A 25,985-nucleotide genomic window follows, 5' to 3' on the forward strand; every position below is an offset into this window, starting at 1 on the left:
GTGTGTGTGTGTGTGTGTGTGTGTGTGTGTGTGTGTGTGTGTGTGTGATTTTAAGGAATGAACTTCTTGGCACATATATTGAAAGCAAATATACTACCTGCTTCCTAGAAACAGAACAGATAAAAATAACCCACTGAGTTCATAAGTTAGCCCTTTTTTTTTTTCCTTTCTTACTATGACAGAAAAAGTATTTCTAAATTATATGTAGGAAACATTTGGAGAAATTGGGATTTTGTTTTGTTTCTCTTTCATATCTTTCCTGGACAATCTTATATCAGGAGATTCGGTAACACCAACTTTAGGAAAATACATTTCCATGGTACATGTTTAACAAAAATTCATCACTTATTTCACCTCTTTTTATAAAGGGAATGAACACCATCATGAGTAGGAAAATAATGTTTCTTTCAGTCAGTTAGAGCTATAGAGAATTTTCAGTCATCCCAGATAAAATAAAAGAGGCTATTAACATTCTTAAAATAGGCGACTGTTTTCTTCAGTGCACATACCTTGGTAATAGAGTGTCATTACAAAGGGGTAATAAAGTGGAAGACTAGATATGAAGACCAAGGCTAAGGACTCAACAACATGAAAAGCGTAGCAAGAGCAGTACATTACCATATTTCTAGTGAACAAACGTTTCCTTTATATTTGCGTGGTGTTTTATATTTTTTGAAGTACTTTCATCAGGGCATTGGGAAGATTATTATTGATAAATGCACGCCCTCATTCCTTTTTAGTCTGATAGAGGCCAAATGTATGTTTTACTCTAATTTATTTCTTAGAAACAATTATATCTAAAATGAATCTAACTCAAAATGTACCATAACAGTATTCCAAATCTGCCTTAACTCTATTTCTACCTCAAATATCACTATGCTTATATATGAAATTTCAAATTTCATGGTCCATTTTTTTCTTTCATGGAGAAAAAAACACCATATCCTTTCTGATACGAAATCGAAATCCCAAGAGACAACTCAGAAAATAGACTTGCAACGTATCCGTTTTTAGGTTAGTCTGGCATCTAGAATGTGTTAGAACCCCAGATTGGCTACCACATATAGATATGGGAAGTGCTGGATGTACTAACAGATAGAGACTTGTCCTATTAACACATTAAAGAAACACGCTGTAGATCAGACCTTCTCATCCTCTGGGAACCCTTTGTGACACCATGTTCACATAGGGACATGTGCCTTTTCTCTTATATAATTTCTGTTCATCCAGTAGGTGAAAAAGTCTCAGTCACCTACAGACTTTCTGGATAAGGTGACTCCTTTTTACTCAGGAAAACAGTTTTCTGATCATGTTCCCTTATAATCCATTTTTATGCCTTTCTTAACAATGTTACTTTGTAGTATACTTCAGTCAAATCACCTGAACTCTCATTGCCTGAGCAGTGGTCACTATCCTCATCACGATGTCGATATACGCTGTATGGAAAGCAAAGTTTATTTAACCACATAACCTGCTATTCTGAAAATACATTTTTCACATTGAGAGAAGTGTAGTTTGTGTAGCTAAAGCTATACAAGGCGGTTGAGTGTCGGCAAAAAGAGATTGAGACAGGGAGAGGGTGCTAGTGCTAAAAAGATCAAAAGGCGATCAGGAAAAGTGAAAGAGGTGGTAGGATCCAAAAGATCAAAACCATGGATTCTCTCAGACATTCCCTCAGTTTCGTCAACCTGTATCTTTTTTTTTCCCCCATTTATTTTATTGCATTTTAGGTTTTGGGGTACATGTGAAGAACATGCAAAATTGTTGCATAGGAACACACGTGGCAGTGTGATTTGCTGCCTTCCTCCCCATCACCTACATCTGGCATTTCTCCCCTTGCTATCTCTCCCCAGCTTCCCACCCCCCACCGTCCCTCCCCTATTTCCCCCCAACTGACCCCAGTGTGTAGTGCTCCCCTCCCTGTGTCCATGTGCTCTCATTGTTCAACACCCGCCTATGAGTGAGAACATGCGGTGTTTGATCTTCTGCTCTTCTGTCAGTTTGCTGAGAATGATGGTTTCCAGGTTCATCCATGTCCCTACAAAGGACCCAAACTCATCCTCTCCCTGCTAATGCCTAGGATTGGTCGTTAAACAAGTTGTCATTTCTGAAGGTTTCACATAGTCATGCCCCCAAGTTATACCACCTTCTCTCATCACTGACAGAAATATCAAATAGGCCCGGAGTGGTGGCTCATGCCTGTAATCCCAGCACTTTGGGAGGCCGAGGCAGGCAGATCATGAGGTCAAGAGATTGAAACCATCCTGGCCAATATGGTGAAACCCCGCCTCTACTAAAAAATACAAAAATTAGCTGGACGTGGTGGCATGTGCCTATAGTCCCAGCTACTCAGGAGGCAGGAGAATTGCTTGAACCCGGGAGGCAGAGGTTGAAGTGAGCTGAGATCGCGCCACTGCACTCCAGCCTGGTGCCTGGTGACAGAGCGAGACTCTGTCTCAAAAAAAAAAAAAAAATCAAATAGTTATATATATTCTCCCTGACGTTTTCCCTTGCCCAAAGAAACGTAACAGTCCAGAAAGATCTTTACATAGGTTTGATTCTATAAAGATGTATAAATACTGATATTATATGTATAATACATACTACATTATATATAATATATGTATATATTTTGTGTGTATTATATATGCATTACATATTTATATATTACATGTATAATATGTAATACACATAACATTGCATACATTATACGTATATACATAATACATATATAACACATATAATACATATACATAGTATATATAAATATAAAACTAAAATGGAGTTAATAGAACTTAGGTCATAATTTTTAAAAAACTAAGAAAATGAAGATTATATTTTTCTAATGGGAACAAATCTTTGTTTTCATCTTGGAAAAATATTTTACTTACTTAACTAATTAATACATTTTTTTGAGACAAGGTCTCTCTCTGTCACCCAGGCTGGAGAGCAGTGGTGCAATCTCCACTCACTGAAGCCTAAACCTCCTGTGATCAGGTGATTCTCCCACTTCAGCCTCCTGAGTAGCTCTAACTACAGACACCCACCACCACCTTTGGATGTTTTTTTTTTTTTTTTTTTTTTAGTAGAGATGTGATTTCACTGTGTTGGTCAGGCTGGTCTCAAACTCCTGGACTCAAGAAATCCACCCACCTCGGCCTCCCAAAGTGTTGGGAGTGAGCCACTGCACCCAGCCTTAATTTATATCGAGAATGCTCTCTAGTCTTCTGGTGGTTGTGTTATACTGCCCGACCTAATGCTGGAGTCTGTAGTATTACCTACACTTTTTATGAGACTTATTGTTTTATCTATCTTCTGCTTCTCTTTTAGAGATGGAACGGATCCTTTAAGATCATGTAGTATCCTAGTCTGCCTCTATTATTTGACAAAGGATGGAACCAAGGCCCAGAGAAAGAACTGACCTTTAATGGGCAGCTATTTTATGTCAGGTAATGTGCTAGGTGGCATACATATGTTAGTTTTTTATCTCAGAGAGGTTACAACATTAGTAAGTGGCAGAGAGAAGGTCTAAAGTTAAGTCTGATTGACTCTTAAATTCTCTTTCCACTATACTACCTCACAATTCTGGCAGATCTATGGCTCCCCAATCTCCTGATTTGAAGTCCATAGGCCCTTCACTTTTAGCACTCTGCGTGGCTCACGCCTGTAATCCCAGCACTTTGAGAGGCTGAGGTGGGTAGATCGTGAGGTCAGGAGATCGAGACCATCCCAGCCAATATGGTGAAACCTCATCTCTACAAAAAAATATAAAAATTAGCTGGGCGTGGTGGTACGTGCCTGTAATCCCAGCTACTCGGGAGGCTGAGGCAGGAGAATCCCTTGAACTAGGGAGTCAGAGGTTGCAGTGAGCCGAGATCGTGCCACTTTACTCCAGCCTAGTGACAGGACAAGACCCCGTCTAAAGAAAAAAAAAATTCTCCTCTGCTCTATAAATCAACACCAAGTTCAGTTATATTTTCCCAACACTCTTTGCACCTCCCTAGACTCATTCTCTTCTATTTAAGGTCAGGTAGATAATCTGGCATATGATTATTTTTATTAAATTTTCATAAAGTTGGCAAGCACTACATTCACTCTGGAAGCTACTATTATTAGTCGATATTTGCCATGGGGCATAATTTCCTATGAACAAATCAGTTGGGAAATGCAAATAGCATAGACAAGGAAGTTTCTCTTCTTTCATCTACTCACATTTCTAATATATGAACCCAGGACAAATTCTGAAGGTAATAGTTATTCAAAAATTTTTATTTGAACTTCCTACAGATAGTGTGTTGCAAGCCCCAGCTCTGTTATCCATTCTGCCTTTGCAATCTTTAAAACATAATATGATTCTAATGTCCTGCAGTTTCCTAAGCCATAGGGTGAGTTCGACATAGGAGGGAATATATATGCATCACCAAATCTAAGCATAAAGTAATTTTGACATCAATTTATAATGAAAAGGAACATTTTGATGCATTAAATATAGCTATGAATTCCTACTTAAGTTGATTAGACATATTGGTAATGACCAGAAATATGTATCAAATATGGACCACCAGATATCTATGAAAGGTAAGGAAAATAATTTAATTAAAATATGAATTTCCAAATTAGTCAGAATGACTAACTTTTGCTTATATAATATAAATTGGAAACATATTTTGTTTCTAGATTGTGATTCCTAATTTAACTATTTAATTCATATGTGACAATTGCAACATTAATTGTTAATATTGTCAAATATATACCATGCCGTAATATAAATACATTTTGTTCCAAAGAGGTAAAATTCATCACTTATTTAGAAAGCCGCATTAACTCCTTACGTCCACTTAGGGAACATACATCAAATTCCTGTGCTACATTAAGTTCTGGAAATTAGAATTTGTAAAAAGGAGAAAAGGAGAGAAGGATTAATCCAGGGAAATTCTGTGAGTGCTTACTACGGCCCAGGTCTAGTGCTAGGTATACTGAGAAGCAAGGCGTGGTGGGACATCACAGGGCTTTAAAGTCAGATAGACCTTTTTTCCAAATCTGGATTTGCAGCTTTTAGCTCTGTGGTCTTGATCCTCTTTGAACCTCAGGACCTTCATCTTTCCAGTGATACCAAGATGTCTAATCAAAAGGATCGTGAGGAGGAAATGAGATAAAATGTAAAAATGTACATGTCACAGCATAAAGGGAACAGTAAGTATAAGTCCTTTTCTACATAGATGAACACATCTAATCTTCTTATGGTATTATGAGCTAGATATCATTGGTATCATAATCATTTTAAAGATTGAGCTCTTGGAGAGCTCGATAATTTGCCCCAGCCCAATTTAGTCAATTTGTTTTTCGTTCTTCTGTACGGAAGCTATCTCAGATCAACAGTCTAGGTGATTCTACTTTATTAACTGCTTAATTAGAGCTCACTTGCCTGGTAGGAATGTTGCTTCTTAAACCCTGCCATGTGTGTTCTTTATAGGAGCCTGAATAGAAATATTGAGTCTAGTTCTGGGCAGTAATGTAACTTTAAAGCATTTTCAGTTGTAGGCGAAGGTAGTTTTCAATACAGCTGATGTAAAGTTTTGTCTTCTTTTTTTTTTTTTTGAGACGGAGTTTCACTCTTGTTACCCATGCGGGAGTGCAATGGCATGATCTCGGCTCACCGCAACCTCCGCCTCCTGGATTCAAGCAATTCTCCCTCCTCAGCCTCCCGAGTAGCTGGGACTACAAGGCGTGCGCCACCATGCCCAGCTAATTTTTGTATTTTTAGTAGAGACCGCATTTCACCATGTTGACCAGGATGGTCTTGATCTCTTGACCTTGTGATCCACCCGCCTCGGCCTCCCAAAGTGCTGGGATTATAGGCGTGAGCCACTGCGCCCGGCCTTGTCTTCTAGTGATAGTGAAAATTATTGACAATATTGACTAAGTGGTAGAATCATAAAATGTCAGATGAAGATAAGACTCAGAATGTGTGCATGACTTGCCCAAGTTTATTCAGTTAGATTTTAATAGAATTGGGTGATGAGTGTTAAGCTCCTGACTTCCAGTCCAGGATACTTAGCATTGAATACACACATTCTGTTTACTATGTGACAACACTATAGCAACTGTATGAAATGGCATTGATGACTAGTAAATTAAGAAAAAGTGAAGCTAACAATAATAATACCATTTTAGGAGCCAGACCATTGTTGAGGTTTAGTTTCCTATCTAATGTATCTACTGTGACCTTGGAAAATCAGTCATCTTCTCTCTCTGAGACTCAATTTCTTGTGTCAAATGAAGATGATGGGTTGTTCAGAACTCCAAACAAGGTGACTTTTCAAAAAGCATTTGAAAAATGAGAACGTTATATAAATGATCATTGTTACCAATACCATGTTTATTAGGGTTCTCTAAAGGGTCATAATTAATAGCATAGATGTATATATGACAGGGAATTTATTAAGGAGTATTGACTCGCACGATCACAAGGTGAAGTCCCACAATAGGCTGTCTGCAAGCCGAGGAGCAAGGAAACCAGATTGAGTCCCCAAATCTCAAAAGTAGGGAAGCCAACAGTGCAGCCTTCAGTCTGTGGTTGAAGGTCCAAGAGTCCAAAAGCTGAAGAACTTGAAGTCCGATGTTCGAGGCCAGGGAGCATCCAGCATGGGAGAGAGATGCAGGCTGAAGGACTCAGCTAGTGTAGTCTTTCCAGGTTCCTCTGCCTGCGTTTATTCTAGCTGTGCTGGCAGCTGATTAGATTGTGCCCAGCTAGATTGAGGGTGGGCCTGCCTTTCCTGATCAACTGACTCAAATGCTAATCTCCTTTGCCAGCACCCTCACAGACACACCCAGGAACAATACTTTGCATACTTCAAGCTAATCAAGCTGACACTCCATATTAACCATCATAAGTCCACCCCTTGTCAACTTGAATCCATATATGTCTCCTTAAATTATACAGGCATATAATCTTCAAACAATTGCACCTAACATAATAGAGCTATCCTTTGTATAACCAGAAAGACACCGATCCCTAACCCAAATGTTATTATCTAAAGTTGGCGACAGTTAAATGCTGAAATGAAATCAATAAATCTTATGTCACATGATAAAAGAAACACAATGAAGGTATTTTCTTAGTACAAGTGTATACAGGCACAAACATGTTATTAACAAAATAAGGAAGAAATACTCGTGACAATTATAGTCCTTGTTTCTGCAACTAGCCACAAGGTCATAGCTGGTATTGATGACTACCTTCTTCTACTACCCATTCTGTATTCTCTTTGCCTTCAGCAAGCACCTCAAAAGGTCGTGGTTTTTACCTGGTGGAGTGACTCAAACCTTTATTCCTACAGGGTCTGGACCATTTGTAGTCCTGCCAGGATTGAGGTATTTTAGTTTCCCATTGATCTTAATCACAGTACAGATCACTAAGAGTTGCCCTAAGGGGTTTCCTGTATTCCATGCATACTCTTCCTGACCCCCACTGTGGAGTAGTAGACTGATTTCCTCTTGATAGTCTAGGTCAATCACCCCAGCCAACACTGTAACTCCCTTCTTAGCCTGTTGTCTTAGAGGTAGGAGGAACCCAAAGTGGCCAGGTGACAATCTTAACTTCCGGTTTAATGGAATTGTATCTCCTGGTGGCAGCATTCCTCCCTCTGGAATTAAGACCACTAGGCCAGCAGAATATACTGTCCTGGGAACAGGAAGCAAAACTTCTGCTAGTGGGTTATTAGGGGTGATGGTGAGTGGTGCCACTTGCACTTCCACCACTTGATTCCTGGACCCGTGAATCCTGGCTATGGTAGGAAGTAATACCATATATTGGACGCTGATTCAGAGCATACACCGCCTTCTGGAGAACTTTGGCCCTGCCCTGCAAAGCCATTCACCATTCTATCAGTCCAGCCGCTGCACGATGATGGGGAACACTATGTAATTAAGCAAGACTTTCAACCTGCTCTACAATCAGGTTTCCTCCCTCACAAGACAGTGAAAATGATGGGTCTTTGATTACAAATATCCTAAAATTTCATGCAAGTAACCAAAATGTCAAACTTATGATTATTTGGGGGTGACTGTAAGACTCCCATGTTTCTGAAATGCAATTTCTAATTCATGAACTAAATTTATGCCAAGTACTTCTTAGAATAGCTCATAAGCACAAGAAATCAAATTCCTTAAAACCATGGGCTGTATGGCACTTAATTAAGGAAACTGAGACAGTTTTTGGTGGCAAGTAAGGCCATTTTAGAAATGGTAACTGTAGTGCTTCTCCTCAAAATTAGAAAGAGAAGGAGAAAATTGTTCTTATACGTCTACTCTGTGTCAGGCACACTGGGGTCACAGGAAGTGAATGAGCTTCGGAATCAGGGGACATGGGTTACAATACTGCCTTTTTGGTCTTTAGCTGTTGGACCTTGCATAAAACTATTTAAGATTTCTGAGCCTTGGGATCTTTAATTATAAAAATGGCAAAAGTAATGTCAAACTCCCAGGTTCGTTGTGAGAATTAAATTAGATAAACTATGAGATGTGACTGGGACATAACAGACACTTACTTGATAAGCATTATGCCCCTTCTTCACCAGTGATCTCAACTAACCTGCCAAAGTACCTGGTAGGCAGGTAATGTTAGCATTGTCCACACATCACAAACTAAAATAGGAGACTGAGTTCCAGAGTTGCAGTGATTTGCTTAAGCTCAGGCAGTTGGTAAGTGGTCTGTCTGGAATTTTATCAAGATTGGCCTAACTCTCAGTTCCCAGTTCTTTCCTGTCAGCCTTTCTGCCTCTGGCATTAGACCTCAAATGCCACTGTTCAGCAGTAGTTTATCAACTCTTAAGATTTGAGTCATTATGCATGGCATTAAATATATAATTAATTACCTTTTTCACATTCTTTCTCCAGAGGCATAGGGAGATATTATGTAAGTATAACTGTATTTTCTGAATTACCTGTCAATTACTTAAAGGGGAAATTTTATAATAAAATCATAAGAATATGACTTAATATGTGATTTTAATATTAGCCATTTTACTCTATTATCACTCTATTATCTTTGAAATTATAAACACTTTATTCCTTGATTGTGGATGGATGTCTTACAAAGATAACTCTAACTAAAATAGGCATCCCAAGATAAAACATAAAGACAAAATTTAATTTTTATTTGACTGGTTTCAGAATACATACTACTTAGGCTTACCAGGGATACATTCATGAAAATAAATACCTAAAATACAAGACAGTATGGGAATAATTCCCATTTTTGAGTTTGAAGAGAGAAACTAGAAACTAGAAAGGGCTAGAGTAAATTGGGAAAGATTCATGGAAGAGATTGAACATGATTTGGTCCTTAATGCAGGATTTCAAAAAGTGGAGAGAAAGGAAAAGCCCCAGTTGGTAGGAATTAAATAAGCTAAAACATATGTCATATTTCTGGAGCAATATTCTCAGCTACTGTTGAGATACATTTAGGGAGATGTTAGGGCCATATTATTGATAATTTTGTGGAGGCAATAAATAACCAATGAAAGACATTTTTATATTTATTTTTGGAATACTGTTTCTCATATGTCCTTCTCAAATGGGAATGTTACAACCATCTACACTTCCTCAATACCCATTTGCTCTTCAAAATATCTCAATCTAGTCTCTATCCTCATCCACTCACTACCCACATGTCTCATGCAGTTAGCAGCGGCCTCCTATTTGCTAAACTCAATGGATATTTTTTATTTCCATCTTTCTGATCCAATTCACATTTTTCCTCTTTCATTCACTCCTTTTGAAGTTCTGTTTTCTTGGCTTGCATGGTGATATTCCCTTCTGTTTTTTTTTTTTTTTTTTTTTTTGGCCTTCTGATAATTCCATTTCTTTTTCTGTGTGGTAATTTCCTATGTCCACTGCATAAGTGTTAATTTTTATTAGTGTTATGTCCTCAGCCTGTTCTCATCACTTTATAATCTCTCTGTTGTTTTATATATGACCTATATCCTGATGAGTTCTAATCTCTGTACATAGTCCTGGCTTCTCACCTGAGATTTTGACTGATATTTCAAGCTCCCCTATGAACATCTCCCCTTCACTGGTCCATGGATGCTCAAGCTCTATTTGCTCCAAATTGGACTGATTCCCTTTAACTTCCTTTTCCCAAATCTGTTTCTTACCTACATCAACTGATAGAGTCACCATTCATTCGAGCCACTCAAGTTAAAAATCGCAGTAACATCTTGTGCTTCCTTCTCTCCCCCTCCCCTTCATTCCAATTGTTTACAACTTTTTTTTCTGATTTTACATTTAAAATGTTTTTAAAATAATGAAAATGATAGAAGATAATATTTTTGAAAAGGTACTGCATGCAAGTTATGGTGCCAAGAATCTAAAAAATATTAACTCATTTAATTTTCATATTACAGGGACTATTTTTCCCATTTCTCTTATGGGAACAATTGAGCTTAGGAAGGTTCATTGTCTTGCTATATGTCACACAGATAGTATTCACTAAAGCTGTTATTTAAATGCAAATGTTTACGTTCCAAATTCTATATTCTTAAACATAACAGTAGCATTTATTGCTTCCTATCTCTACTCCTGTATCCTATTTTAAGTTCTTTTCATAATTTATGTGGACAATTGCAATAGCTGCTTAGCTGGCATTCATCATATCTCTAATCTTGTTTCCTTCAAATCAGCTTTCAGACAGCCAATGAATATTCTATTTCACTTGCAAATCTCATCATCCCACTCCTCTGCTTAACATCCTTCATTGCATCCTCATAAGTTTCAGTATAAATACCCTAGTTTTTAAGTATACCCAACACAACTCTCCATGGTGTAGTCTTCTGCTTACTTTTCAGCTTGAGGTCTCATTCATCCCTGGGTCATAGTTTACACTTCAGAGATATCAAATTCCTTGCAGTTTTCTACTATACAGCATGCTGGTTTTAGTTTCTGCAAATTCATTCATATTTTTTTTTATAGCAGAGACTTGCTCTTTGCTATTCTATTTACATAATATGATTAAATTACACGGAATCGTTCTGACTCAGCTCAGGCTCCTCTACATGTGTGTGTATGTGCGTGTGTGTGTGTGTGTGTGTGTGTGTGAGTGTGTATGTGTAAAATCTTTGAGTAGGAAAAAATATAACAAATATTTTGAGATGATTAATTAAAAATTATAATGAAAAATGGAAGGCAAGTTTGAAAGTAGGAAAACCAGCTAGGAGAACCAGAAGAACATTGCCTTAAGACCAAAATAAAGGACAAGGACCAGGATGAGGGTAGTAGAGTTGGGAATTGAAATTAGGGGCTGACAAATGAGATGGTGTGGGGATCAAATAGAGTATAATTTCTAGTGCAAACTCCAAAATTGAAGGCAGTTTACTAGAGATTAGCAATTGGAGTTTGAACTAAGGTAATCAGGAGTGTAAGTTCTGTAAAGAAGTAGGAGTTGTGGAGATGGAGAACAAATGTTAAGATGTTTTACGTGTAAAAATGGCAAAACTCTAATTCCTTTTAACTATGGGGCAAAAGGGTGAGAAGATGGGTGTGGGGATTAAATACTTTGAAATGTAGGAAATAGCATATGATAAAGCTGTTATATTATGTTGGTGCGAAAGTGATTTTTTTTTTGCCATTTACATAACATAAAAGTAATGGCAGAAACCACATTTATTTTTGCACCAACCTAATGTAATAAGTAAACGGATATTTAGCACAGTTGAACATATGCTGGGAATATAGTGTGAGGTTAAAGCAGCAATATGACTACATATTTATGTTTTGTCATTTTATAGTTTGGTGAAAGCATCCAACTATAATTAACTGATTAATAAGCAAAGAGTTTCGTCAGCTAGAATTCAATTTGGATATTATGTTTCTCAAGAATAACTTAAATAACTTGTTATTTAATTGTTGGTAATTGATACCCATCTGACTATAAAATAGCATAAATTAATTGTAGAAAGCTTGAAAAATACAGGTGAATAGAGATAAAATAGAGAAGAAAAATAGAAATTCCCTACAATCCTACCAGCTCAATGATAATAAATGTTAATTCAGTGCATATTTGCCTGGCCTCTTTCAATCTTTTTTCTATGTATGTGCCCATGCTTTTTTATTTTATGAAGTACTCTTCTCAAATTAGATGTCTGATATCTATATAATATTGCATCATACAAATATTCTATAATACATTTAGAGATCCAATATTAATGAATGTTTTTTTATTTTTATGCTATTATAAACAATACTATAATGAACCTTCTTGAACATAAATCTCTTTGTGCACGAATCCAATAGCCAACAGTATAATTCACAAAGAAACGCTGGAGGCGATTCCATTCAAATCTATAATAAGCTAAGATCACTATCTGTTTAAAATTGTTTTAGACATTCCATTTCAAACAATAGTACAGGGAAAAAGAATAAATATTAAAAAGAAAGATATAGTGCTATTAACATTTATTGTTTATAGTGATCTTCCACCAAGAAACTCCAAGAAAAACTTCTGGCAGTATAAAGAGGAACAGCTTTTATTTTTTACTTTTTTGTTTATTATTTTATTATTATTACTTTGAGATGGAGTCTCACTCTGTCACCCAGGCTGGAGTGCAGTGGTGTAATCTTGACTCACTGCAGCCTCAATCTCTGGGGCTCAAGCTATTTTACTGCTTTAGCCTCCCAAGTAGCTTGGACTACAGGTGTGCACAACCATGCCAAGCTCATTATTTTAGTTTTTGTTGGGACAAGTTCTCACTATATTCCCTAGGCTGGAAGAGCAGCTTTTAGCAGTCAAGTTTTGTGATGTGTAGTAAAGTCAGTAATTCTACTTCCAGAAATTGACTATACAGGTAAATAAGAAAAATATTTGAAAGCTAAGTTTTAAAAGATATTTTTACACCATCTCAACCGTTATCAATGTTCTAACAGATAATATATCATTATTAAATACTTTTCTTTTTAATATGATAATTACTTTTGTATAAAAGTAATTTTATAGAGAAATTCAGTTTATCAGCTTAGATTTATATTTTTTAACTAATTATGTTTTATGTCTAATTGAAAAATAATGCATAATTAATAGTGTTTTTTTCAAGACACATGATATTTTCATTTTTCTTTCTGTTATTTTGTCCCTCTGTGTTAGTTCTATGCATTTTTTTACTAAGGTATGAAATGACACATCAACTAATTTTCTCAAGATTTGAAACTTTTGTTTCTAAAAAATAGACTAAATTGTGCCTTTTTCTAAGTGTTTAACTATACCAGGGTACCAGTCAGAAGAAAAGAAATCTGCCCAATTTATATTGACTTTTCCTGCATAATTTCTATGTAAGTTAAACAGGTTTATAATTCCTTTGTTCTTAGACTTCATATATATAATTAGTCATTTGTCATTTATATACTTCAAAATTACTGCTTCAGACAACTCATGTAGAAGTATCACAGACCAGACTTTATGGTTTTCTATGTACATATAAGATCTTTACATTTGGGGGTCATAGATAAAGACTAAACGATTTTAATGTAGTTGACCCATGTATTCAAACTTGTCATAGAGAAGACATTTTTAGCTTACAATTTGCTGTAGAAGATGAAACCAACTTACTACAGATAGGTATAAGTAACTTTTAACCTTAGGTTAATAAAATTCAACATCTTGAATATTGTTTCCTATGCTGCATATGGGCAGTCAACCTATCTAATAAGCTATTATACACTGAGGATTTTTTAGCATTTTCCCATTTTGTTTTCATTTAGAGTAATGAAGACTTCACCTTCTCCCATTATCAGAATAATGCGAACAAGCTGAATCATCAGTGGCACAATATGTTAACCACTTTGATAAAAGTGACCTTTTATTTGATCAACATCTACACCAGAAATTCACAACTCAGGCTGCACATTAAAATTACATTTGGAGGTCAGAATGTATCTTAAGAAATTCTAATAGAGGTCTGAGTTAAAGCCTAGTTATCTTTGTGGGTTTTTTTTTAATCAGCCTGACAGATAATTTATATTGAGCAAACAAGGATGATAATCACTGAACATAAACATACCTGCATCCATTAATTGAGTGCTTATCCACATACTTGAAATATTGCTCATTAAAAACCTTCTACTCACTAGACGGAGCATTTGAAAGGCAAACACAAAGGCTTTATTAGCTTTGTATCCCTAGTAACCAGCTTGGTTTTCAGCACTCAGAAAAATTAATTAATTAATTAATTATGGTCATATGAACTCATTAAATTATTGAAGAATCTTGGCATTTGTTCGATTCATAGGTAGTGACAAACAAAATGTTTGTGAAATTTCTTTTTAAATATCAAACATAAAACCACATTGGAACAAATTTTTATTCTTTTACTCTTTTGTCAAAGAAGGATAAATCACTTGAGGAAAACCAAAAGTAATTTTTTCTAGCAAGATATTTTGGCTAATTATGTGCTAATGAACACACTGTTTGTGACCAAGGAATAAATTTTAGGTACCTCTGCCAAATTAATGCCATATAGACAATCTATAGTTTGTAATGCTATTTTTAAAAGAAAATGACATGACTAGTAAAAGTATAAAAATTATGAGTACTACCACACTATTTACACTATTATACTATTATAATTCTAAAACATAAGCCGTTTTCACAGTGATTTTAGTGTTTTTGTAAATGGTTGATCTTCAGATAGAGATAGGTGTATATGATATTTATTTTTTATTTACTGAGTGGATTCTAAATTTCTGTTACTTCCCCAAAGAGCAACCATTGGTATACTCATGCATGTACATGATACATACCACAACCTCAAGACACAAACATATATGCATACACACACACACACACAGAGAGAGAGAAAGAGAGAGAGACTGACATGAATTTATTTTAATAGACAAATATAGATATTCAAATTTCCATGGTCTTAAATAGTACCAATGCTTTTCAATTTATATTTTAAAAAATCAATTTTAATATATTGCCAATGTCAAGGACAGCCATATGTATTTTAGTAATTTCTTTAACAGTTTTTCAAACAATCACAGTTATGTAATTCCTTTTTTTAACTTTAAGTTCAGGGTACAAGTCCAAGTTTGTTACATAGGTAAACTTGTGTCATAAGGGATTGTTGTACAGATTATTTCATCACCCAGTTATTAAGTCTAGTAGCCATTAGTTGTTTTTGTCTGGTCCTCTCCCTCCTCCCACTCTCTGCCCTCTGAAAGGCCCCATTGTGTGTTGTTCACCTTTATGTGTTCATGTGTTCTTATCATTTAGCTCCCTCTTATTAGTGAGAACATGTAGTATTTGGTCTTTCTATTCCTGTGTTAGTTTGCTAAGGATTATGGCCTCCATTCATGTCCCTGCAAAGAACATGATCTTGTTCTTTTTTAGGACTGCATAGTGTTCCATGGTGTACATGTACCACATTTCCTTTATCCGGTCTATCATTGATAGGTATTTATGTTGATTCCACGTTTTTGCTATTGGAAGATACCCTAGGCAATACCATTCAGGACATAGGCATGGGCAAACATTTCATGTTGAAAATCAGAAAAACAATTGCAATGAAAGCAAAAATTGACAAATGGGATCCAACTAAACTAATTGTTCAAACCGAACTAAATTGTTTCTGCACAGCAAAACAATTGAGTAAACAGGCAACCTACGGAATGGAAGGAAAATTTGAAACAATGCATGCAATAAATATCTAATATCCAGCCTCTATAAAGAACTGTAAGTATAAGCCCACTTTGGGAGGCCAAGGCGGGTAGATCACCTAAGGTCGGGAGTTCGAGACCAGCCTAGCCAACATGGTGAAACCCCATCTCTTAAAAAAAAAAAAAAAAAAAAAAAAAAAAAAACTATAAGCCTCTATAAGGAACTGATTTCCAAGAACAAAACAAACAACACCATAAAAAAGTGGGCAAAGAATATGAACAGACACTTCTCAAAAGAAGACTTACATGTGGCCAACAAAAATCTCAACATCACTGATCATTTAAAAAATAAAAATCAAAACCACAATGAGATAGCAACTCACACCAGTCAGAATGGCTATTATTAAAAAGTCAAGGCCAGGAGTGGTGGCTTACACCTGTAATCCCAGCATTTTGGGAGTCAGAGGCAGGCGGATCAACTGAGGTCAGGAGTTTGAGACCAGACTGGCCAACATGGTGAAATCCCATCTCTATTAAAAATACAAAAATTAGCTGGGCATGGTGGAGTGTGGCAGTAATCCCAGGTACCTATTAGTAAGTCATAAATAGTTTAAGAATAGAGCATAAAATTGGAACATGCCATTCTTTCCTCAATAAAATATAATGTACACAAAATATGAAGCATTTACTTATTTGTAGGCAATGAGTTAGTTGACTTACTGTGAAAAGTGAGTTAATTTTAAAAGAAAAATTACTCAAAGCAATGATATATATTTAGTAATTTAATACTAGAGAAATACAATAGACATTTAAATAAGTTACTCTAGCAAACTCACATTTTTCTTAGGTAGTTTCAAAATTGAGATGAAATCTTTTTGAAATCTCCTGTCTCAATCCTTATTTCCACCCTCATATGACTGGAATTACATTTCATAATATAAGAAATATCAATCTACTTTTTTTTCAAAATATCAGGGAGTATAAAGAACCTTACATTCTCCTTTTGACAGGTAAAAATAGAAAAGACTTCTTTATTTTAAAATATTTATAGAAAAAGAAAACATTATTACAACAAAAATAACTTTTTTTTTCCCTTTGTATTTTTTTTTTCTGAAATGGAGTCTCATTGTGTTGCCCAGGCTGGAGTGCAGTGGCCTGACTGCAGCTCACTGCAACTTCTGCCTCCCAGGTTCAAGCAGTTCTCCCTGCCTCAGCCTCCTGAGTAGCTGGGATTACAGGTGCCCACCACCATACCTGGCTAATTTTTGTATTTTTTAGTAGAGATGGGGTTTCACCATGTTAGCCAGGCTGGCCTTGAACTCCTGACCTCAGGTGATCCACCTGTCTCGGCCTCCCAAAGTGCCAGGATTACAGGTATGAGCTACCACACCCGGTGAAACTTTCAAATGTATAATACAATTGCTACTAGGACTAAGAAATGAGACAGATGCCTACACAATAATAGTGCAGGACTTCGATACTCCACTGCCAGCATGAGACAGGTCATCAAGGCAGAAAGTCAAAAAAGAAACAATGAACTTAAACTACAGAACAAATGGACTTAACAGATATTTGCAGAACATTTACCCAACAACTGCAGATTATACTTTTTTTTTTCTTTAGCACATGGAATATCCTCCAAGATGGACCATGTAATAGGTCACAAAACAAGTCTTAATACATTTGAGATAAACTTATATCAAGTATGCTCTCAGAACACAGTGGAATAAAACTGGAAATCAACTCCTAAAGGAATCCTCAAATTTATACAAATACATGAAAACTAAATAATCTGCTCTTGAATTGTATTTGAGTCAACAATAAAATAAAGATGGAAATTTAAAAATTACTTGAGCTGAGTGATAATGGTGACATGATTTAACAAAACCTCTGTGATACAAAAAAAAAGCAGCGCTCAGAGGAAAGTTCATAGTATTAAATGCCTACATCAAAAAGTCTGAAAGAGCACAAGTAGACAATCTAAGGTTGCACCTCAAGGAACTAGAGAAACAAGAACAAAACAAAGCTCCCTAGTAACTGATATTACAGGTGCGCACCATCAGACCAGGCTAATTTTTGTATTTTTAGTAGTGAGGGGGTTTCACCATGTTGGCCAGGCTGTTCTTGAACTCCTGACCTCAAGTAATCTGGCTGCTCAGCCTCCCAAAGTGCTGGGATTATGGGCATGGCCACTACACCCAGCTTTTTAAATTTTTTTTATATGTCTTAGTTTTGTTTTCGTATCAGGCTAATACTGGCCTCATAGAATGAATATGGAAGTATTCCCTTCTCCTCTGCTTTTTGACATAGTTTGGGAAGGAATGCTATTAATTCCTCTTTAAATGTTTGGTAGAATTCAGCAGTGAAGCCATTGAGTCCTGGGCTTTTCTTTGCTCAGAGGCTTTCTGTTATGGCTTTAGTCTCATTACCTGCTACTGATCTGTTTGCTTTTTGGGTTTCTTCATTGTTCAATCTCAGTTGGTTGTATGTGTCTAGGAATTTATTGATTTCTTCTACATTTTCCAATTTATTGACATATATATATATATATATTTGCTCATAGTAGCCAAATATGATCCTTTGAATTTCTGTGGTATCAGTTGCATCTCTCCCTTTTTGTCTCTGATTTTATTTATTTGGATCTTCTCACTTTTTTTCTTATTTATTCTGCCTTAAGTTTTGCCAATTTTGTTTATCTTAAAAAAAAAAAAAAGCTTTTCATTTCATTGACCTTTTTTATTGTTTTCTTCATTTCAATTTCATTTATCTCTGCTCCGATCTTTATTATTTACTATCTTCCACTAGTGGTGGGTTTGGTTTTTTCATGATTTTTCTGGTTATTTATTATGCATTGTTAGGTTATTTTGTTTTTCTTCTTTTTTGATATACTCGGTTATAGCTCTAAATTTCTCTCTGAGTACTGCTTTTGCTGTAGCCCATAGAATTTGGTTTGTTGTGTTTCCATTATCATTTGTTTCAAGGAATCTTCCCATTTCTTTAATTTCTTCATTGACCCACTGGCTATTCAAGAACATATTGTTTAATTTCCATATATATGTACAGTTTTCAAAATTACTCTTGTTATTGATTTTTTAGTTTATTCCATTGTAGTCAGAGACGATGCTTGATATTATTTCAATTTTTAGACTGTTTTAAGACTTCTTTTGTGACCTAACATATGGTCTGTCCTTGAGAATAATCCATCTGTTGAGGAAAAGAATGTGTATCCTGCAGCCTTTGGATGAAATGCTCTATAAATATTTATTAAACCTATTTGGTCTCTAGTATAGATTAAGTTTGCTGTTTCTTTGTTGATTTTCTGTCTGGGAGTCTGTCCAATGCTTATAGTGGATTGTTGCACTCTCCAGGTATTACTGTTTTTAAGCCTATGTCTCTCTTTAGCTCTTGTAATATTTGCTTTATATATCTGGGTGTTGCAACATTAGGTGCATATATAATGACAATTGTTATGTCCTCTTGCTTTTTTGGGCCCTATGTCATCATATAGTGTGACCTTCTTTGTCTCTTATAATTTATGACTGGAAATCTATTTTGTCTGATATAAACATAGCTATTTCTTCTCTTTTTTGTTTTCCATTGATGTAGAATATCTTTTTTACATCACTTTATATTCAGTTTATGTATGTCTTTAGAGGTGAAATTGTTTCTCGTAGGCAACAGATCATGGTGTCTTTTTTTTTTAAATCCATTCGTCCACTCTATGTCTTTTGATTGGAGAATTTAGTCCATTTTCATTCAACGATATTATTAATAAGTAAAGACTTACTCCTGCCATTTTGTTGTTAGTTATCTGGTTATTTCGTGGTCCTCTTTCTTTTCTGCCCTCCTGCCTTCTTTTCAGGGAAGATTTTCTCTGATGGTATTATTTAATTGATAGCTTTTTATTTTTTATGTATCCATTGTATAATATGTTGTATGATTTGTCTCATCATTGTAAAGAAACATCTTGGTGAGCATATGCACTGGTCTCTTCAAATACATTTTGTGTGTTGTATCACATTTTTGTTCTTTTTTGTACAAACAGTAAAAATGCAAACATGTCCATTTTGTACATCTGCAATTGTTATTCAGCATAGCATCTTTACCAAAAAAAAAATGACACAAAATTAAATAATGTAAAAATCAGTCAATGTACCTTATAGATCTGAGACAAAGTTGAGGTACAAAAATTAAGAGTCATTCACTTTCAAGATCATTCAAATGCCATGATAGAGAAGCTTCCTATCTCACTGTGCTCTTGGCCTGCATATATTGAAGCAGGCCTGTAGAAAATTAATTATTTTTATTAATTCACTCAAAAAATAATTTTAGACCGGGCACAGTGGCTCAAGCCTATAATCCCAGCACCTTGGAAGGCCGAGGCGGGTGGATTCCGAGGTCAGCAGATCGAGACCACCCTGGTCAACAAGGTGAAACCCCATCTCTACTATAAATACAAAAATTAGCTGGGCATGGTGGCCACACCTGTAGTCCTAGCTACTCGGGAGGCTGAGGCAGGAGAATTGCTTGAACCCAGGAGGCGGGGGCTGCAGTGAGCCGAGATCGCGCCATTACACTCCAGCCTGGGTAACAAGAGCCAAACTCCATCTCAAAGAAAAAAATAATAATAATAATAATTTTAATCTTCTCTGAGAAAATACTCATGCTTGACCTAACAAAATGAAGACTATAGATCAGTATTCCTTTTAATGCAGTCATTACACATGGAGCAAAGTATACCACCATATTGATGTGTAGCAAACACTAAAATACGGATGTACAGAAAAGTAGAAAACCTTCTCTCAGAAATAATGACTTAGCTACAAAAATCAAATCCCTCTGTGTAATGGTCCATGAACATGAAAATTCAATATCTTAAAGATGAACTGAGGGCATCAACAATTTGAATAAATGCAAACAATTTGTGCCAGAAGACTACAGAATCAAAAGCAAAATGGATAAAACTCAAGCTCTACTGATTAAAAATCACATGTTCATTCTTCTTTTAATTTTGATCATCATTATAACATTATAATCATTAGAAACGAAATTACAGAGGAGGAGTAGGACTTATAGTTGAAAAGAAAAATATCATATATAAGCAAATACAACTTATTAGCCCCATCTCTAAAATATATCCATAAATTGGAAGGAGCATTACCAACCAAGGTAAAAACAAGCCAACTCAGAAATTGGGTTAAGGAGAGACTAGTCAAATCTACTGTCTGTTACTTGCTTCAGTGATTTTTTTCAAGACACTAAACTGCCTCTACAATTGATATCACTTAATTCATCCTTATTTTGCTGTAGATAATGCCAGTAAGCATACATAAAGTATACACACACACACACACACACACACACACACACACACACACACACTTGATAACAAAGAATCTGGTATCTGGGCACATCCTGAATATTTAGATTTTTTCTATGTTGTTTTTTAGCTGCAGGATCCTAATATAGCTTTGTTAGTCAGGGTTCTCCAAAGGGGCGGAACAAATAGAATATATGTATATATAAAAGAGAATTTATTAGGGAGAATTGGCTCACACGCTTACAAGGTGAAGTCTCACGATAGGCCATCTGCAAGCTGGGGAAGAGAGAAGCCAGTAGTAACACAGTCTGGAATTCGCCTCCAGGGAAGCCAGCAGGGAAGCTTTTATGTCCTAGAGCCACTGGTAAGCTGTTGCTGCAAGTCTCAGAGCCCAAAGGCCAAAGAACCTGTAGTCTGATGTCTAAGGGCAGGAGGAACAGAAGCAAGCATCCAGCATGGGAAGAAGAAAGGTAGAAGACTCATCAAGCAAGTTTATCCCTCTTCTGCCTTCTTTCTTCTAGCCATGCTGGCAGCCAATTGAATGGTGCCTACCCACATTGAGGCTACGTCTTCCTCTCCCAGTCCACTGACTTAAATGTCAGTCTCCTCTAGAAACACCCTTATAGACACAACCAAAAACAATGCTTTACCAACCATGTAGGTGTCCCTCAATTCAATCAAGCTGACACCTAATATTAACCATCATACTACCTGTAATTTGATATTTTTTTAATGCCTGACAAGCTGTTGAGAACAAACACTTTCTAACTCTAGCAAATGACAGGTTCCACAGTCACATAAGCAGTTTCTCTCTTCCTTAATAGGATTTCAGAAACTCCGTTAATTTCACATGATGTATTTTTAAAGCTTATTTAGGTCTATACAAAGATAGTTGATTTTATATTTATTTCTGAAATTTGCAAACACCTAGGAACTTTTGCATGTTCATTCAATGTCCCATAATGAAACTAGCTAAGTCAGAATAATTAAGCTTATCTCTAGAAGTTGTTTTTACATAATTAATTGAATGTATATGAAGTAAAGTTGTTATGAGCACCCGAAGACTCTGGACCTATTAATATGGGAAGTCCCATCAGTTTATTACTTCCGTGCCTAAAATGAAAGTAGTATCAATTAATTAAGATATGGGTCTGCATAACAATCATTTCCACATTGGTACATTTGATAACTCAGTCATTCATTTATTATTTCCCTGCCAGTTATGTATATTTGGTTATTTAAAATACTAATTATCTTTGCCTTGTGGGATTCATAGACAGTTGCCAATAGAAGAACATAATGCTTGTGTACCAGTTGGGATGTGATTATTGAAGAGAGACACATCATTTTCTATTTGTGGACCTCCCTGGGTCTCAGTTTCTTTACTTAAAAAAAATGAATGTTGTATTAGTTTTGGAAATTGTGTAATAAATTGCCACTAACTTAGAAGCCTGAAACCACTCATTTGTTATCTCACAGTTCTGTAGATCAGAAGTCCAGGTAGGCTTGGCTGGGTTCATTATTTAGGGTCTCACAGGCTAAACTCAATATATTGGCCATGCTGGCTCTTATCTGGAGTCTATAGAGAATATGCTTCCAATTTCATTCAGATTATAGGTAAAATTTAGTTCCTGAGGTCCTCATTTTCTTTTTATTTTTTCTCTGTCATTTCCTTCTTTCTTTCTTTTCTTTCTTTCTTTCTTTTTTCTTCTTTCTTTCTCTTCCTTTCTTTTCCTTCCTCTTCTTTCTTTTCCTTCCTTCCTTCCTTCCTTCCTTCCTTCCTTTCCTTCTTTCTTTCTTTTTGATGGAATCTTGCTGTCTTGCTCAGGCTGGAGTGTAGCATCACGATCTCAGCTCGCTGCAACCTCCACCTCCAGGGTTCAAGTGATCCTCCTCCCTCAGCCTCCCAAGTAGCTGGGATTAGAATCTGGTGCCACCTCGCCTAGCTAATTTTTGTATTTTTAGTAGAGATGGCGTTTCACCATGTTGGCCAGCCTGGCCTTGAACCCCTGACCTCAAGTGATCCACCCACCTCAGCTTCCCAAAGTGCTGGGATTACCAGCATGAGCCATCACACCCAACCAAGGTCCCAATTTTCTTACTGGTCATCAGCAAGAGGCCATTCTCTTAAGTTCTAGAGACGACTTTATGTCCTTGATTCATGAACCTCCCACCCCATCTCAACAACGGAGAAACCTTCTGCATGAATTCTTCTCATATTTCCAGTGTCTCTGATATCCTATTCTCTACCAGCTAGAAAAGAAATACTGTTTTTAAAGGGCTCGTGTAAATAGGGTAGGCCTACCTAGAAGATTTTCTTTTTGATGAATGTGAAGTCGACTGGTAAGTGACTTAATTTCATGTGCAAAATTCCTTTTGCCACTCAGTGTAACACAATCACAGGCATCTCATCATCGTCATAATCCCGGAGACTAGAATGGGTGTCTTAGGGGTTTTGAGGAGGATTTTAGACTTCTATCACAAAGGGATTGGATAAAAATGATCTACTTAGTTCTCAATATTCTCATTTTAATCAATCTTGTCTCTGGAAGTAAAGTGGACGCTGGATAATCCATTACATGTACCAATAATTTTTGGGGGCCTTCCCTTTTATTTCTGTCTCAAGTGAAGAAACAAAAAATAAAATATACCATTCTGTGTTCTCTATGTTAAGGAGAGATTTAGTTCTTCAGATAACTCTGGAAGAGGTCAGAGGAGTACACTACTAATGAACAGAAATTTCAGCCCTACCAAAAAGATAAGGCTGCCATTTCACAAATAAACTAAGTCTGTGAAATAATTATTTACAAAAAGAGAAACAGGACAGGAGAAGCATTCCATTTGCATTAAGCATGGTGTTAGTCACATTCATCTGTGGTCCCATGATTTTGTCTAAATCTGTAGATGTTTAGACAAAATATATCTACAATTATATGCTGTAGATGTTTCTATATCTACAGCATATCGCATAGTAGGTTGGATAATTAATGTTTTGTGAGTGGGATGCTAAACGTCGTGATATCTGTGAACATGTAGTTTTTATTAGAAAAACATGAGTATAATTGGTATATTTTTGTAGAAATACCTAGGCAGAGCATAGAATCATGTGTTTTGCAATATGGTTTGGGATACTTAATTACCTGTAAAATATGAGTTTCCCTGGTAACACTCTTTAATCAAAATTGATAAAATTGTATTAAATGAGCAGATTTATCATGGATTTTTAAATGTATTTTAATTTTTGAAATTCTAATACTATACAACATTTCTGTTTAAAACATACGCTATTACTGTCATTTTTTCCCATTGATATATTTATTTTCAGTATTTTTTCTAAGTTTTCCTGTCATTTTCATTTAGTGTTTTATATTTAATTATGATAGATAACAAGTTAAAAGAAATTATTGCTATTATTATTATTATTTAATTTTAACATGGAACTGGGGGTCATTATTCTAAATAAAGTTAAATTATTATCAGTATTATTATCATGAAGAACTTTTACACAGTTTTATGAATTTAACCACTATACTTATAATACTTTTTTCAGTGTGAACAAAAAAAATTAATATTGATTTTTCCATGTTTTAAACTTTCAGTCTTTTCATCATAAGAAAACAGCTGCACACATTTAAGTTTTGTTTTTTTTTCTTAGAATAAAATATAACCTTAACAAAGTTAATGATGATTGGTCTTGGTGGTTCCTAGTAATAAGTCCTCTCTTATTTTTTCACATAGTATAAATTATATTCTTATGCAGGACTGCATTAAAATCCAGTAGTTCTTAATGTTACCAAATAACCATATAACTCCCAAATGCAGCAAAGGTGAACAATTTTCATAGTGCGTTTTCACCTCTGTGAAGTTGAAGCTGCTCCTTTTGGATATTTTTCCACTTCAATGTGAAGAAGATTGTTAGGGTTTCATTCGTGGTTTCATTATGTGGCTTTTTAAAAGAAAAAATAGTTTTGATTTCTTCCACAGTTCACAGTTCTCAGACCAGATTTTTTTTTATTTTTGTTAATTATGTAGTTCAGGAATGTTTTGAAAAACCAAGTGCTCATTAGTAGATGAAATTTCTCAATGTAACTGGAATAAATAAGCATCTACATCCTTAGCTATATTACCAGTATAACCTGGAACCAAAGTAAGATAGTTTTCCTGTTCCCATAATCCATTTAATTGTTGTTTTAAAATCCGAGTATTTCCATCATTTATAATTTCTGTTTTGGATGATAGTTCTGACCACCACCTTTTAGTGACTGCTTGAAGCCAGTTTAAACCAACTATGACATATTCTTCAAATGCGATTGTAAGTAGTGACTTTACTAGAGCCAGCAAGTCTACACAGCAGCAAAGTGAGATATATTGTTTTTCTTCTTGTAAACTATTGGTGCGCACAGGAAGGCACTCTACTACAACGCCAAGATCTTCTATCCTCAACAAATAATCTGCAAGTCCACTTATACTTCTCTTTCTCCAGAAAGTTAAAGCTACATTCAATCTCAAATTCCTGCTGAACAAAAATTGAGAAACCTCAGGAAAAAACCTACTGTGTTTTAATGATAGGCTTTCTGTCTGTGAAGAACCAGAATCACTGGAGTTAAGTAAGTATGTTTGACTATCATGGTGTAATTTTTCAGGCAGGTGGCCTGTGCAAGCCAGTTCATTCTCTTTATTTGCCATGTCACAGCCCCCACTTCCAGGGAACTTTCTGCCATAGATCACTTTACACAGTTTATCTGAGCTTTTCACAGTTTGTCCAACTATTCTATTTATGTAAGCAGCCAACTGTTTTGGAGATTTCTTAACCTCCTTCATGTTCTTATTAGTGAAATTACAAATCTTTTTTCTAGGAAGATCAATGAAATGATCCTCATTCTTATTACAAAAGTTCCGTTTTTTAACATTGTGTGTTTCCGATGCTGTAATCTCTTAAGCACCCGCGCCTCATGGTACCACAGCACCTCAGCCCAGCCCTGTCACCGACAATCCCCCTGGCAGCCCAGAGTGT

The 25,985-nt window shown here is 35.8% G+C and overlaps 1 protein-coding gene and 1 pseudogene across 2 annotated transcripts in view; one reads left to right on the top strand and one right to left on the bottom strand.

Annotated features, from left to right (window-relative positions):
* PCDH11X (protocadherin 11 X-linked) overlaps nucleotides 1–25,985 on the top strand; it is an 807,063-nt gene that overhangs the window by 120,756 nt on the left and 660,322 nt on the right. The window lies entirely within an intron of this gene.
* Nucleotides 24,522–25,942, bottom strand: LOC116536865 (annotated as a pseudogene). The gene has a single exon (XR_004262835.1). The product of XR_004262835.1 is annotated as a KATNB1-like protein 1 pseudogene (transcript).

Source organism: Sapajus apella, unplaced genomic scaffold, assembly GCF_009761245.1.
Source record: "Sapajus apella isolate SASKATOON/1434 unplaced genomic scaffold, GSC_monkey_1.0 scaffold104, whole genome shotgun sequence".
Taxonomy (NCBI): domain Eukaryota; kingdom Metazoa; phylum Chordata; class Mammalia; order Primates; family Cebidae; genus Sapajus; species Sapajus apella.